This window comes from Protopterus annectens, chromosome 2.part1 (assembly GCF_019279795.1).
Source record: "Protopterus annectens isolate FY-2018-M chromosome 2.part1, PAN1.0, whole genome shotgun sequence".
NCBI lineage: Eukaryota > Metazoa > Chordata > Ceratodontiformes > Protopteridae > Protopterus > Protopterus annectens.
In genome coordinates, this window is record NC_056729.1 from 580,171,266 (window position 1) to 580,188,668 (window position 17,403).

A 17,403-nucleotide genomic window follows, 5' to 3' on the forward strand; every position below is an offset into this window, starting at 1 on the left:
ATGCGTGTGTGTATCATGTCCTAGGTAGCTGATAGGCTGTTATCCATAGGGCCTATGGAAGCATAGACATATGGTACCCTGCACTACAACACACATGTAATGTAGGTTCCTGTGCCCCTGTCATGCAGAGCCACAGGGGTGATTACCAGGTTGTGTTCCTATCTCACATGCAATCATCATGGTTATTGATGGCAACTGCTAATGAGGACCTTCATATGCTGTTGATAGGTGGTTGGTTCCACAGTATGGTATGTGTCTGTGATGATGATATGCCAGTCAAGCATGTTCTGCTTTTTACATTACAAGGTGTTGGGCAGTAGAGTGTGTATCTTGTCTGGTGTTCCATCTGTTTACATGGAGCACGTCCAACACCTGTGGGTTTGCCATAGCTTTGTATGTTGGGCAGGGGTAGCCTCTGGGTAGGCGGTATGTGACACAGTGTACAATTGGTTTGGTAAGACAGTCAGCCTAGGGCATCTGTTGGAATCCGGTAACACTCTTTGTGAGGTATGTGTCTGGCATCTACTGTTGATGTGTATGTGTTCTGAGGTACATACCAACAGGGACATTGTACTCTATGATGGGTGTTATGACTGATGAGTGGAGTGGAACCCTGACCTCTGTTTCCATGGATGACACACATTCACTGATGACATATGGACTGTCCTAGGTTTACATGACTAGTGTGGCACAGTGATCATCATTAGGGACACTACTGTCCACCTGTGTCCCGTAGTCTCTTATCACACCTTCGGTGTTGAGTACACTACCACCTATGTGTTAGTTCATGGGTACAGGGCTTTTAACAACAGGGATGGCAATACATGTACACCATTCAGCTGGGGCATACATTTCAACATCCACTGGTGTACACATTGATATGCATATCAGCACATATACAGTCCACCTTTTATGGTGGGAATATCAATAATGCTAAGGTTGAGGGGGATACAGTTATGTAATGATATTGCCCAGTCTTGTGCAGAATGCATGGAAGGTGTTCTCAGCCCATATATGTTTAGCAGGACCCCATATCTGGGAGACTATATACCTAACAAAGCATACCAACGGCATTTGAACAACACATGTCATATGCTAGCACTGTATGCTGTCTTGTTTGACACACACTACAACCTACATAGATATATATACACATAACCTGCACCAACATATAAATGTCCACCTTTCACAAACAGTTGCAGTATGTCCCTTGCTCTATGCACATGTTCAGATGCTCAGAAATCAGACACACATGTATCTCGACATGTGTGTGCCATACAGACACAAGGTCCACACTGTTGTAAGTCCATACACCTCATGGATGACCTGTTGGGCCTTGCTACGGGTAGGACAGTTGTCACATGTGTGCATACAGTAATAGTACAAGGGTGTACATAGCTGCAAATGATACATCACTATGCCAATCTGCTACAGTGGTTGCCAATGCTAAGCTACACATTATGTGACTATCATGCATATCTTACTCTGTGACATCCAAGTTTATCTAGGTGTTTGCAATACTCCCCAAAACTGCCATTAAACACAGTACTGTACAGACCATAGATAACATGTTCAGATGTTTGACATGTACTGCTGACCTACAACTGTCACACTTATGTTCCACTGCACACAGCTACCCAACAATTTCTCCATGGCAATACTTATGCATGGCATCAGTGCATACATACCTACTGCTACCACATATGCATGTATCAGAGGATCAACAGTACTAACCATAACCATCTACTACCTGCCGGTAACTACAAACTGTTACATACCTGTATGTCCCTTCCGGGTCTGTCTGTGTATGTTATTTATTTATTTTTTGGGGGTACTGAAACGTACTGTTTTTTGGGTTTTTTTTCCTGCTTGGCGTTGTTTGCTATGTTCAATTTGCAATGTAATGATTGCATGTGGGGATAGCAAGTCCTATCTGTTTTTATAGGTATCTGCACATGTGTATGTGATGCCTTCTGCACCAATTGTTGGCCAGCATCTGGTAAATGCATACAGCCTGCTGAGTGGTAATTGCAGTACTCACTGTCATAGCAACCCAATGCGATAAATTGCTAAGGTATGTAGGCGTAGCCCTTTCAGATATCCAGAGTGGGGCCCATGCTTGTTTGCTGTGAAGACTGTTGTGTAAGTCAGACGGTTGGTATATGTCTTATAAATGAAGCCAGAGGTGTAGACAGTGATGTACATGTTGTACTCAGACCTGACTGTTGCCACTTCCAACACTAAGCTATCAGTGTAGAGTTTTACTCACCACTACAAATGCTTACACAACATTTATGTGACTATACTGGGAATATTAATGTACTGACTTCTGCAGGGTTATGTTTTTTACTGTTGACATTACCACAGGGTTGGCAGGACAACTGGACAATTCCTGTATTGAGTATGCCTACCTACACACTTGGTAGACCCTAAACGCACAAGTATCTTTTAATTGGGGGGGGGCTTACATACTGAGAGCATTATGCATTAATGTGTGAATATTATCTTACTGGACTTGCAGGATTGGTGTGTAGCTGTGTGTTTATCAGGGCAGGTTGTCTGTGTGCATGGTTCCCACCTGTGAACTTGCCCAGTTGGTAGCCAGAGGATACACTGTCATTCTTTGTCTGTGCAACTCACAGGTGTTTTCAGCACTGTTACAATGGCATTGTTATAGTCAGTTGCTACCAGTACATGGCTACATCCTTTGATATTTCTGTGTTATACTCCTACATAAGGGTATGCTTGGGGAGGGCCTAATAAAGCTATTTGCAGAGTGTGTAACAGCAGTATAGCGTATATGCCTGTGTGTTTGGGCCTCTGCCGGGCCTATGGAATAGTCACATACATCTTTGCATGGTGTCATGGATATGTAATTGTATGTGAGGTACACCTTACACATAATAGGAACAGTAGGTGTATACTTCAGTGAAGCAGTGCATATGGATTAGTACTCCTTTCATGACATACAAGCAGTGTCTACTGTAATTATTGTCAGTATTCATTGTGTAATAGCCCACCATTCTGACTGACGTCAGTACTTTTCTGTGGGATTCTGAGGGACACAGCTAAAATATGTTTCACAATCAGGGACATCCCTGGAAAGTTGACTGAATTAGGAGGTATGGCCTCTGCCCTACTCAGATATGCAAGTGTTTGTGCTGCTATGATACTGTGTGGGGGTTGTAAAGTGCCTCTGCAACATTATTTTCTGCTTGATTGGCTGCTTCTCACATCACACTCATGTAATGCAATCCCACAACAATTGCTGGTAAAGATCCACAGAACAGGCTTTGTGTTATGGCCTTCCTATATTTCCTTTACATTCTCTCATTGTAATAAATGATATATTTTTTGCAGCACAAAGTTATTGTATATCTGTTGTGGCTTAGTGGTACTTCATGCAGTCTTATGTGTTCAAGGTCTGGGGTTCGAGACTGACAAATGTATTTTAATTTTGCTGCTAAGCAGAACAAGGGCCCTGACCTAGAGTGACTAAGGCACTTTTAAGCAGTTGTAAGCGGGTTTGCGCGTCGCTTAGTGATGCTTAGCTAAGCGCACACATGCTTAAACATGCTTACTACTGCTTAAAAGTGCTTACTCCCGCTAACCCCCACGCTAATTTCTTTGAAAGAAAAGAAAATGGGGAGATAGGAAAGTGGTGAAAAGGGGGCACAAAGAGGGAAAGACAGTAGGAAAACAAGCTCGGGATGTGCAGGACAGGTGTAGGGAAGGTCCATAGCTGCCCATTTCTTTATCAGCAACAGCTGTGCATATGTTGCAAATTTGGAGTGAAATTTGAAACCTTCCACCCCTGAGAGAGGGGTGAGGACAACATAGTTTGTTGTACTGCCAATTAGAATTATCAGTGTACATGTCCAACAAACATGTGTGCGAAATGGGAAGCTATGTATGGGGCGTAATTTTTTTTCGGGTACAGATTGCCCTTTTTTTTTTTTTCAGGGGAGAGTGGAAAGTGAGGTAGAGGAAGTAGGTATATTTGGGGAGGTAGGTTGGGTAGGTAAACAGACAAGACAAACAAGATACATGCAGGGGCGGAGTATGACACATGGGGTGGGTGAACACAATTGACGGGGACGGATGTTTGGAAATCGCAAGCCCATGAGCCCACAGATGGTAACAGTGGGACTGAGATCCCCACCCATGGGCAGTCACCACTGGACCTTCACAGACCCAAGGGTCACTGTGCTGGGGGCTGCATAGGAGGAGCAGGCTCACCCGTGAGTTGCGGCACTCTCGCCTTGAGCTGGCATAGGGGATTAGCGACTAAACGCTGGATCTCCCTACGCACCACAACCCGTACCTTTTGGAGGGTGACAGGAGGCCCTTCTCTGCCCATGCTTGCAGGGGGGGGGTCAGAACTTCCACCCAAAGGTGGTACAGGACCTACGGAGGAGGGTGGCCCGGGCTGGGCACCAGACCTGCTGGTGCCAGGTGCAACTGCCAGCTGAGGAGGGACAGGTGGGTCCGCTGGGACCGGCCTTCCCATACGTTCTGTGATTAGGTGTGTTTAATTACATCATAGACAACAGCATTCCAAGTTAGTTGTAACGGCATGCAGTAATATTCCCATTAACCCAACACACCAGGGTTACAACAGTTGAACAGCAAGCATAACACATGCATGTATTGAACGACAGTGGACATTACAACAGCATGCAGGGATGATTGGTGGCAACAGGCCACCAAGATTGTGGTGTTTTAACAGGGGACATGCATCAAAGTAAGTGCAGATTTTATATAACAATAGGACATATGTCCCAACAAATGTTATGAAAATAGACATACCCATTGAGGTGTGGAATTGCATTGTTTATGCAGATGGAGTAGGGTGTAAAAAGAAACCTCCATTAACATCTTATTAGTACTTTAACTGTACACTACATTTCTGTTGACTGCAGATGTATATCCCCTACATGTATTCTTACACTAGGAAACATGCATTTGATTGCGTTATGGGTTTTGCTACTTCATGATATACCTGGCCTATATCTGACATAGTAACTGTCCAGGATGCAGATGTTACTGCTACATACTTGTATTAAATTGACTTGTTTATGTATCTGCACATCTGGATGTGTTCACATGCCTTTTTCACTTGTTTTCTACACAACCCTACTTTTCAGGTAGCACACTAACATTTCTGGGGAACACCTTGACAGGCTACTCATGTGCCAGATTTACCTATGCATGTCAGCCATTTCACAACTGTTGAGGACTGTTACATACTTCACAGCTACTGGCACTTCCTTCATCCACTTTATATGGGACTGCACTACTGGGGGTTGTCAGCACTTAATACAACAGTAACATTTCTTCACTGCAAGGGTACAACAACATTTCTGAGTAACTGGCACATATACACTGCAAGTATTATACCTTTCTTATTTACATTAAAACTCTTTTCTACAGGCTCTCTCCTTTATTTGACATTGCACTGCATACAGTAGACCTATTCAGGACATGTTATACCCTTACTGATAGGTTACAAGACTGTTTTTCAGGCTCACTCACTTTTTATCTATGACAGTGCATGCAGAGATAGTATTCCAGACATGTTTTTGCTTTATTCTTGGGTTACTACACTCTATTCCTGGCTATCTGACTTATGATATGTAACAGTATATGCAGATGATTTATTCAGGAAATGAATGATTGATACTTCACAGCTACTGCCAATTTCTTCATCCACTTCCTATGGGACTGCACAACTGTGGGTTGACAGCACCTCATACAACAGTACTATTTTTTATTGCAAGGGTACAACAACATATCAAAGTAAGTGACACAGACACACTCCAAGTTTTATACCTTTATTAATTACATTGAACACTGTTTTCTACAGTCTCTCTCCTTTACTTGTTATTACAGTGCATACGGAAGACATATTCAGGACATATTATACCTTTCTTGATAGGTTACAACACTTTTTCAGGCCTGCTCACTTATATGTTATGACAGTACATGCAGGGATAGTATTCCAGAATTATTTTACCTTGATTGGTGGGTTAGTACACTCTATTTCTGGATCACTGACATTTGTTATATAACAGTACATGCAGAGGATTTAATCAGGACATTTTATTGCTGTATTATTGGGCTTGAACACTTTCCTCATACTCACTCACATATATCATGTAACAATACATGCAGAATATTTACTAACCTGCCTGGTGGCGCAGCCTTAGCAGCCTGTCTGCATAGGCTTGCTAATTCATAGCACGAGCACCTGCAGCTGTGGAGTAAATAAAGGGATATTGAGACATACCTATCCATTACTTAGACTATATTAGTTTGTCTTACATACTGCATTCCATGGCTACCTACTTACTAGTGGGGCATCACACATTTGACGGGCCTCCTGGATCCACTGGTTCAGAAGGTCCTGCTTCTGCCTCTTCAGATCTGCATGGTGGTAACGGACCTGCTCACCAGTCCGAGGGACGCCTGTGGCACTGGTGAGTTCATGAGCCAACCGGTTCCAAGCCTCCGCCTTATACTCCGTTCCTTGGAACTGGCCCTGCAGGAGTCGAGTCTCATGCCGATGGACTAGGATCCAAACCATATATCTTGACTCCTCGATGCCCCAGCATTGCGATCGAAAGCGTATACCCTCACCAGCACCAGACATTCTAACTGCAGATGGGAGCTACAATCAGTTATGGCGAGTATCCCCACCTATGCGGCTTAAATATGCCGCATTTCCCGCACTTTTCTGTGATTGGCCATTTTTGAATATTCTCGGCTGACTGCAGACCTGCTTAGCAATGGTTAATCAAACATTTATTACTATATATATGTTAACAGTGGATGTTTATCCTAAGCTGTTGTGGCTTAGTGGTTCAGTACTTTGATTATGGTGCACAGTGTCCTGGGTTCAAACCTTATCATTGCTTTTTATTTTACTACTGTCCAGACAGGTTAGGGGGCATGGCTGTGTTTAAGCAACTTTGCTCTACGTTGCTCCACGTTGCCCGATGGTGCGCTGGTTGGTGTGGCGCGCACCTCAGTGCAAATCGATTACGCTGGGTAAAGCGCTATTTAGCTCTGGGCAACTATTTTGCGCTGGGTAAAGTGAGATTTAGCTATGGGCAACTACATTGCACTGGGTAAAGCACGAGTTAGCTATCGGCAACTATATTGCGCAAGGTTAAGCATTGCTTAACTGCGGCCAATTATATGTCAGGTTCCTTTATAAATATACATTTTGTTCACTGATACATAAGCCATTTTAATGCTTTTTAGTAAAAGTTTCATCATATAGGTCAGGAATTATTTCATATACTAATTTGGAACAGAAAATAGGAAGGGGAGTGGTGGGACTCGAACTGTGAATGCCTCCTCTTTGTGCGAATGCTCTACCACTATGCTATTGCTATTTGGTGTAATTTGCATAAACATTCCTTATTATGCTCTTCCATGTCGAGATTGCTAACTGCAGCTAAGCAATGGGCATACCCGCGCACACACACGCAGGTATATTGGGAATTAGAAAAAAATTAATGTTTTACTTTTTATAACTGTACTGGGGTTTACAATGTCAGGGAGTGTGGTGTTGGGTACATGGACATTTGAGCGGACTCGCTCTTGTGTGTTGACATTTTGTTTTTTAACACACTTGCAGGGGCGTAGACCTTTACACTGCTCGGCAGTCGGATACGCCCCCTGCTTGCCTGCATGGTCCGTGTTGGACTTGGGGTTGAGTCAGCGTGCCCTCATGAATATTCATGGCACACTGATGTCATACCATTCAACTGCACCCTCCGAGTAAGACTTATTTAGTCTTACACGGAGGATTCGTGAATCCGGGGGCATGTATTTTGGATAAAAACATTGGGGGTGTAGGATATGCTGGGAGGAAGCTAAATGTGAATTTAGCTTGCAAGAAATGTATAATCTTGCATATGTGGGCTTGTTAGCAACATACAAACAGATAGTATGAGCTCAAAAAGAAAAAGTAACCAATTTCAGAAATTCTTAATCACATAACATAAACCAGATTAGACAGTATAATAAGTAAATGAATAATCAGCAAGACATATAAGGGAATTCAAAGATTAAACAATAAAAATTCTAAGAGATGAATGGATGAAAATATGTATTAACCCCAGATATGCAACAAAGTCTATAAAATGTACAATATTTGCATGGAAGCATCTGTACAGATCCTTACACCAGCCATGTTACAACATGTGCTCCCACAAGTGGATGAAACATGTTTCAAATGTGCAGAAAGAAAAAGAGGGGATTGGGAACATATTCTTTGGGGGAAGTTCTGAATTAAACATCTTTAAACAAGAATTGCAAAATAACAGTAGTTAAACTAGCAGGGGAACATTTATCTCCAACTAAGGAAATTATGTTGTTAAGCTGGACAAAAGCATCTTACCCAGGATATGTTTTATCACTACTAAGCATAGTATTAATAGTAGTGAAAAAGGGCAATGGCAACAAAATAGAAAGGTAAAGATATACCAACAACTCAAGACGTTAAGAGAAATGTGCAAAAGATAAAGGAATCAGACATGCAACTGTGTAAAGGGGAAGGGAGATTATTAATAAACAAAACAAATGTAATCTAGTTTTGGAATCAAAGAACAGATACATGAAAATAAAAGAGAATTGCTGAATAAGGGAATCGAGGTATCTCTGTACATAAAACAAAAGTGGATATTGTAATTGATGGCAGTATAGAACAACCAATACTAATCTTTACTAGGTCAAGCTGCATCAAATTGTATATAGTTATAAAAACTTTATAATAGTTTACGTTGGGTTAACTAATTATTTTTGTTCATAATCAAGAAAACTTGTAAGGAATAGATGGAATGTGAAAGTGATAATTTTTAATGGGTTCCTATTAGATGACCTAAGATGCATTCTATTGAATGCATCTTGGTTGAACTTAAAACAATGAAAAGGCAAAATAGCAAAGCGGCTTTTAAGCAAATTATTTCCCAGGGAAAGAATTAGATTGGCCGCTTCTGTTACTTTGCCGTTTTTGGCACTGTAGTGTGATCTCAGAGTTGGTATATTTAAGTAGGGGGGTGTGGGGGGCAAAGCCCCCCACTTTATGTATTCTTTCAATTTTTTTTTTTGGAACAGCGTTTTTTTTCCCTTGGAAAAATCGCTGTTCTAAGCTTTCAAGATTGTAAGTTTTCGCTTACATGGGGTCGATTATTCATCGTTCGCTTTTTTAAGCGTTCAATGATATAATATAGACCCTTTTTAATATAGTTGGAGTATTAAGCAAAATGACTAAACATAGATAAAGAGACTGAAATATGATTATAAATGCTAGTTGGTGAATAACTAAATATTTGTGAGTAAAGGAGCAAAAAGAGATTAAAGAGTGTATATTACAACCTGTATACAGACAATACTGCACCATGCATAAGGGCTGTACTCACTGTAAATTAATGGAAATTATTATTATTAAAACGTGGTCTAAAAAAAATATACCCGATCAGTTCATCAAAGCTATGCTGCAGGATATTGGGGAACATGTGGTTTCAACATTCCACATGGGACTGGGAAACCATGTGAGACTGATATGTTGCAGCCCATTTCCCAGAAGTTCTGGAAGCCACAGGCTGCACCCACAATGAAATTAAGGACCCAACTGGGGAATTGGGATGGAGGTACATGAAACAAAAAGGCTATCACTCCATCAATTGCCCATTGGTCTGTAATGCACAGGTTATCATCTACAATGCACATGCAAGTTACCCAGGTAATTTCCTCTATATTCACATATGGCTCTTCTTTGACCTGTATCACCACCTTAAAAGGGATGAGTTGCCGGGGTCATCTTATTATTAATGTTCGATAGGCCCTAGAGCCCTGACTAATGGCGTCCATCAGACATCCACAAAATGAAACAGATCAGGGTACAGTTCTGCACATTCACAAACCAGGAACATTACTGAATGTGCATTTGGATTGCTGAATGCATGCTTTCATTGTCTGGATTCATTAGGTGGTATCCTACAGTATGAACCCGGCACTTGTACAAAAATAGTTATAGTATATGCAGTTTTACAGATTGTGATACTGAGGAGGCAGATACACCAGGGGGTTCATTTGCACAAGATGACAATGCAGAAGACCAGATAAGGGAGGTAGTACCAGGTGAGTCATTAGAGGAACCACCTGCAGGGGATGATCATGCTAGATGGAGGTGGGCACAGTCAACTGTGGTACTGTAAGAGAGGCAGTGGCTTGTACATAGCTTTGGCCCCTTGGAAAACTTAGTAAAACAGATACACTACATTAAAACTGATACATGCAAACAAAACACCAGACTGTGCTCCCCTATGCATAGTCTGGTCACAGCGTATATCCGACATAGGTGACTGAAGTAATATACAAAGAGCAGGGCATAATTATCATCCTTTGCAGAGTTGGGTAGGGCAGCACATGTATGGATGACTTTCACAGGGAGGTGTATGAATATGGAGGCTATATATATGAGAAAGAGTGCAGGTATGTATGGGCTGTGATAATGGGGAGGGGGGCATAACAGGACAATTGCTTCAGAGGCCAAATGTCTCAAAGTGTGTGTGTGTGTGTGTGTGTGTGTGTGTGTGTGTGTGTGTGTGTGTGTGTGTGTGTGTGTATTTAAGTGAGTGATACACTGTGGGCAGTGGTGGAGTAACTGTGTGTCTACTGGGATATAGCCTCAGCAATAGGTGCAGAACTGTGTGTTGATTTAGTAGACAGGTCCAGAGCTTCATGGTATGGGGTTGAACATCCTGTGCACTAGCTGTTCCATTCCCCTAGCTAGATGTTGGCATGCTGCATGAGCTTGAAGGACAGAGCACATTCTAGTAGGTGATTCAGTCTGTTGAAGCAATCAAACATGCATGACATGCTCTCTATGTGGTCATTGCACACCCTGCGGAAACCCAACCAACTCTGTCATGGCTGTGGTGGTCCTACTCTGTGCTTCTATAATGGCCTTGTACATATACTGCGTTGCGGCCATTGACACACCAGTTTTAGGGGGAAGGCTGTAACCATGCCTCCATCAAGATCCAGTACTCAGCCCTGCCATGTGTCACCCTTGTCCAATGGAGCTTCCAGCAGGTCCCAATATGTGTCTGGTGTGCAATGTCATATGTCCCTGACTGATGGTATTCCCACTAACCTGCCTCCTTGTGTGGTGTGTGCATGGAGTATGTAGGGGATGCATGGGGAAACCAGAACCACCTCCATCTCCATCAGAGGTGGCTTGTCTAATGACTCACCACCTGGCAATCTACCTTCCTGTGCCAGTTGGCCATCTTGTTGTTATGCAGCATGTATGATATCAGTGGCCCTACATCAGACCATTGTACATGCCTAGTCTTGGCCACTGCAGCACTGATATCCACTGCCAGATCTTTTCAGACATGGTCACAGTAGGCCCAGTTAGCAACATCCAAGACAAAGAGCATTGGGCCAAGGGGAAGGAGGCACTAGATATGATTCTTATTTTCTGTAGCTGAGAATCTGGCCTTCCTTGTATGTTTGTCAGCAGACTCAACAGTATACTTATTGGCCTGTTGTTTAGACACTGATCTGTATGTATGAAAAACACTGGTATGAACATGATGGTCAGGAATGTCCCACAAATCTCCTGTTAACTGTGTTACTGACATTTATATATTTCTAACCAAGTTGTGCATCAAAAGTGAGTCAGAATCACATAAAAGTAAAGAACAAATGCTCCCCATAGAGCAACAGCTAAACTATTACAGCTCTCCTGGATAACATCAATGTAACCTGGCATTGTGGAAAAAAAAACAGTTTGGCAAATGTGGTGGACTAATACAGTTAACTTGTTTAACACAGGGGTATTACAAGCCCAGACTGAATGACTTGCACAGGTGATCTGAGGAAGTGGAGAAGGATGTGTTTCCCTTCAGGGCTTATAATCCTTCTGCACAGCAGTTACCTATATTAGGAATTATTTTCTCATTTCAAAATTGTTTAATAACCCCTTGAAAAAAAAGAAGTTATGTCTTACCATAATGTTCCATCTGTGTTGTAGATCTTTATTCATTCATTACTATTAGGACTTCGGTTCCGTCGTCGGAACCGATATGGCCGTTTCCAAGCTCACGCCAGCCAAAAACTCTCAGCTAAGACCTACCCATAATGCCCCTCTCCTAGTTACTCCAGATCAAGTCTGCCCGCCCCTATATAATAGCCGTAGTAATAGAAAAATAGTAGAAGGCTCTGTCTGAGCAAATACCCTAACCAGGAGTTCCTAAAGTCCACCAGGAGTCCAGGCAGGGGGAAGGAGGACAGGAAGTAATGAATGATCAAAGATCTACAACACAGATGGAATGTTATGGTAAGACATAACTTTTTGATCTGATGTTGTAAATCTTTATTCATTAATCACTGTTAGGACCGAGTCTTCAGCTACTTGAATCCTGGGTGGCCCCAAGGAAGGATATTAATGAGCACCATAGAACCAAAAGATGCTCATCCGCTGGAGGCCAAATCCAATTTGTAATGAGAGATAAAGGTATGAGGTCTTGCCCAAATGGCTGCTGTGCAGATATCATCCATAGAGGCTCTGGAATGAAATGCTACAGAAGTAGCCATAGATCTGGTAGAATGAGCCTTCATTCTAGAAGGTAAGGATAGCTTATTCTGTTGGTAGATAAAGGTAATGATGTTTCTAAGCCAGGAGGATAAAATCACTATGGAAACAGGTTTACCCAATCTGGGTCCTGCAAAGGCCACAAACAATTGATCTGTTTCCTGAAAGATTTAGTCCTGTCCAAATAACAACGAAGCTGCCGATGCACATCAATGGTGTGCAAAAGGTACTCGCCTCTATTATAATGCTGAGGGAAGAAAACTGGCAGGTCACTAGATTGGTTAATAGAAAATTCAGAAATGACCTTGGGCAAGAAAGAAGGGTCAGTATGAAGGGACACCTTATCCGTGTGGAAGATCAAGTAAGGTCTCTTGACACTCAAGGCCTGCAGCTCAGATACTCTTCTCGCTGAAGTAAGGGCTAATAGAAGTAAGGTTTTCCATGACAAAAATTTTAAATCACATGAATCAAAGGGCTTGAAATGAGAACCTGTGAGAGACTTAAGCACCAAAGTCAAGTCCCATGGTTCTAAGGGAGGCTTTTATGCGTATTTAAAGTGTTTTTTGATTGTATCTGCTTTATTTTCTGAAATATATATATATATATATATATATATATATATATATATATATACTTGTTTCCTGCCTTTCTAAGCTAGTATAGTCCAGTTTTCAGGTTAGTGCTGAATTCAGGGTTGTGTTACAAATCTCTGTGTTTTACTTGGATAGAAGGAAGTTTCTCTGTTCACCTGTGAGAGAGGGGAGCTTTGAGCAGCCTATCTGTCCCTAGAGGAGTGGTTTCAGTCAAGAAAGTAGTAGTTTATTGGCCATTTTGGACTAATTTCTATCCCTTTCATTTCCCTGCTGTAAAAATGGATTTCCCCAGTTTTGCGCGTCGGCAGTGCCGGTTAGCTAGGGTATAACCATTCCCGGCTCTACAAAGTCTCCTCTTCAATTTTTCCCTTGCAACTAGACAAACTTTCAACTTAAGAACTCAAGCCATTCATTTTTCAGCCTGGCACTTGCTCAAAACTCATAGCAAGCATTTATAAACCCTAGCACTACAGAAGGACAAGGCCCTCTATTCGACCTTACCAGCCATTCAGTAAAACAGTTTACTGTACCTATCCAGATGTGTCCAAAGGGCAGTTTCAGGTGTACTCTCCAGTCCAACTGGTGAATCTGGACATTTTGAGGCAATGTTACAACTGCCTCATGTACACAGACAACCCTCTTCTCCTACCACCAAACACTAATACATGCGAGAGATGCAATTATACAGCTAAACTGGAGGCTAAGCTCTCTCAACCCAAGACTGGATCAGACAGTCAAGAGGAGAAAGGAAATACTGGCATCACACCACCAGTCTCACATAGACCCATTAAACCAGCACCGGCAAAAAGCACACGTAAATACACGAAAACATACTTGGAGGTTCTTAATAAAAATCTGCAGAAGCAACAGAGCCCTCCAAAGCAGACATCCAAGCAACCTCCACCCCCCAACACAAACCATGAAACACATACTTCACAAAACCAGTGTGCCACACAATCACAGCCCTCAAGGCAAAATAACATACCCAACATACTAGTAATAGGTGACTCTATAGTCAGGCACACTGACGTCCCACTCACTAGGCTGAATAAGGAGAAGGTTACTGTTAGCTGCCTGTTGGGTGCCAGGATCCGCCACTTAACACAAGCACTCAGGTCACTTCAGAAAAAGTACAAATACGACTCTGTCATTGTCCATGTTGTTGTGAATGACCTGAGCTGTACCTCCCTGGACTACATGAAAAGTGACATGGAAGAGCCCAGGCCGGTATGACCCTGACCCTGAGTAGCATCCTGCCCTCACCAAGAATAATACCATGGTATAAAGAAACTAATATCAATTTCAACAACTGGCTAAGTTTCTGGTGTCATTCAAAGGGGATCCAGTGTCTGTCTGCCTGGAATGACATGCTTGACAAGCCACGCTGCTTCCCTAGAGATGGCTTGCACCTGTCACCCTTAGGCTTTCAAATACTGGCCAAGGCTCTTGCCACCCCCATAGTGCCTTTTTTAGGCAAGGCTCAAAAGACAAACCCACCGCCGTAAATAGCACAAGTAACAAAAATCTGAGGGTAATACTACTCAATGCCAGACGTCTAAACCTCAAAATGCATGCACTCGAGGCACTCCTCAGTATGGAGAAAATTGATATATGTGGAGTAACAGAAGCCTGGTTTAAGGCTCCAGAGAGCACCCCAGCACTACCAGGCTACAACTCATACCATACATTTCGGCCACAGAACCTGGACCTAAATACAAAAGGCGGGGGAGTATCCACATACATCAAGGATACCCACACCTCCAGGTTAGTGGCACAGCACGATGCTTCAGAGATTATCCACGTGCAACTAACAATGGGCAAAACTGCAATTCAAATTGTAGCTTGCTACAGATCACCCACCATGTCCCAGGAACCCCATTCTGCATTTCTGGAAACACTGGGTAACATAAAGGTCCTACCAAACACCCTAATATTGTGTGATTTCAACTACCCAAACATTAACTGGGAGAACTACTCAAGTACTAACTCCCTTGCCCAACATTTCCTAGAATTTATAAACTCAAACACCCTGGAACAACTGGTCAACACTCCCACCAGAGGTGACAATATATTGGACCTGGTCATCACCAACATGGGCGACCGGTGTTCCAAATCCGGAGGTCAACTCCTCGCTGGTTAGATCTGACCATAAACAAATCACTTTAGATATCCACATTCCGCCCCCACCATGAAAAACTTTTCAAAAGCAAACTTCACGTTACTTAAGACGGAGGTGGAAAGTTTTAAAGCCCCTATGCTAAAGGATAATGCTGTCCAAGCTGCAAAATCCTTTACTAATGCATTCTATGGGCACCTACAAGAATGCATGGATCATGCAATCCCAAGAAAAACCAAGACTCACTCCTCCAAGAAAAGGAAACCAGTCTGGTGGAACCCTGCCATAAACAAGCTATACAATAGAAGGAGGAAACTAGTACAGAAAAGAGTAAAATCAGCAAGAAACTACGATCCCTCATAAAATCATCCAAGGCGAGCTTTGAAATAAAACTTGCCAAGGACTCCAAAGATAACCACAAGGCATTCTTTAGCTATGTCATGAATCTAAGTGGCAATGCTCAGATACACTGAACCAACCAATATTGCCAACATCCTGGCAGACAGGTTCAGTGCAAACTTCACCCACCTCTCACCCATAAAAGGTCCCATAACCATACCAGAAGAATGTAGAGCCCCTGAAATCACAGACACTCAGGTTAAAACAGCCCTCTCCAAAGCCAAAACCACAGCATCAGTGGGACCGGATGGTGTCCAGGCTGCATCCTACATGAGCTCAAAGATGAACTACCCCCTCACCTAAACACACTGTTCAAACTCAGCCTCTCCACAGGCTACGTACCCATAGAGTGGTGCACAGCAACGGTTATTCCACTGCACAAAGGTGGAGCCACAACAGACCCCAGGAAATATCACCCTATAAGCCTGACTAGCTTGGTCTGCAAGGCTATGTAGCGCATCTTCATGGAACTCATTAACAGAGACATTGGGAACCTCCAAACACTGGACCCCACCCAGTTCGGCTTTGTTAAGGGAATATCATACCTCCTAAACCTGGTGGACTTCTTTGAGACAGTTACCAAGGCTATAGATGAGGGAAAGGTGGTACACACAGCCTACCTAGACCTTGCAAAGGCCTTCAACACCATTCCCCATTCTGGTATTATAGACAAGCTCACCAACCTGAACATAAACCCTTATGTCAGAAGATGGGTTGCCAATTGGCTCACAGACAGAATCCACATGATGAGAGTTGCGGGAGCTAGGTCTGACTCTAAACTGGTTACAAGTGGCGTTCCCCAGGGCTCAGTCCTAGGACCCCTCCTGTTCGGCATATACTTCTCAGAGGTACAGACAAGTACTGGAGGACTATGACTGACCAAGTTCACAGACGACTGCAAACTAGGGGCTATAACTGACTCACCAGCTGGCACAGACATCCCCCAAAAGGGTCTCACTGAGACGGATACCTGGTGTCAAAATCATGGCCTCAAGCTAAATGCCAAAAAGTGCATAGTTATTCCCTTTGGAAATAACAAAGTACGCACAAACTACCACATAGGTGGTAGTCCCCTAAATATGGAAAACATAATAAGGGATCTGGGGACCCAAGTAGATAGTAATCTCTCCTTTGATAATCACATTGACAAAGTGGTTAGAAAATCCTTCTATGTGGCCCACCTAATCACAAAAGGGTTTGCATCCAGATCAAAAGAGGTCATTGTGCCCCTCTACTCATCACTCATCAGACCCATCATAGAGTACAATGCCCCATTTGGGATGTACCTTACAAGACACCTGCAACAGCTGGAAAGACCACAGGAGTACCTCGCCAAGAGGATCACTGGCCTCAAACAGATGCCCTATGCAGCTCGACTGAAGAAACTCCAGCTGTACTCGGTTGCATACTACCTGCTCAGAGGTGATCTCTGCCTGACATACAAGGCCATGTCCAACCGAGAATTGATGGACATGCTCCACCTAAAGAAAACTTTATCCCCTCGAGCCACACGCTCTAGGAATCTAAACCTCACCACAACAATAAAAAGGACGTGCTGGAGGGATAGATTTCTGTCCCAGAGACTTCCCATGCTTTGGAACAAGATTCCAATCTACATTAGGCAGAGCTCCTCACTAGCACTCTTCAAGACAAACCTTGACGAGTGGATGGGAAACAGA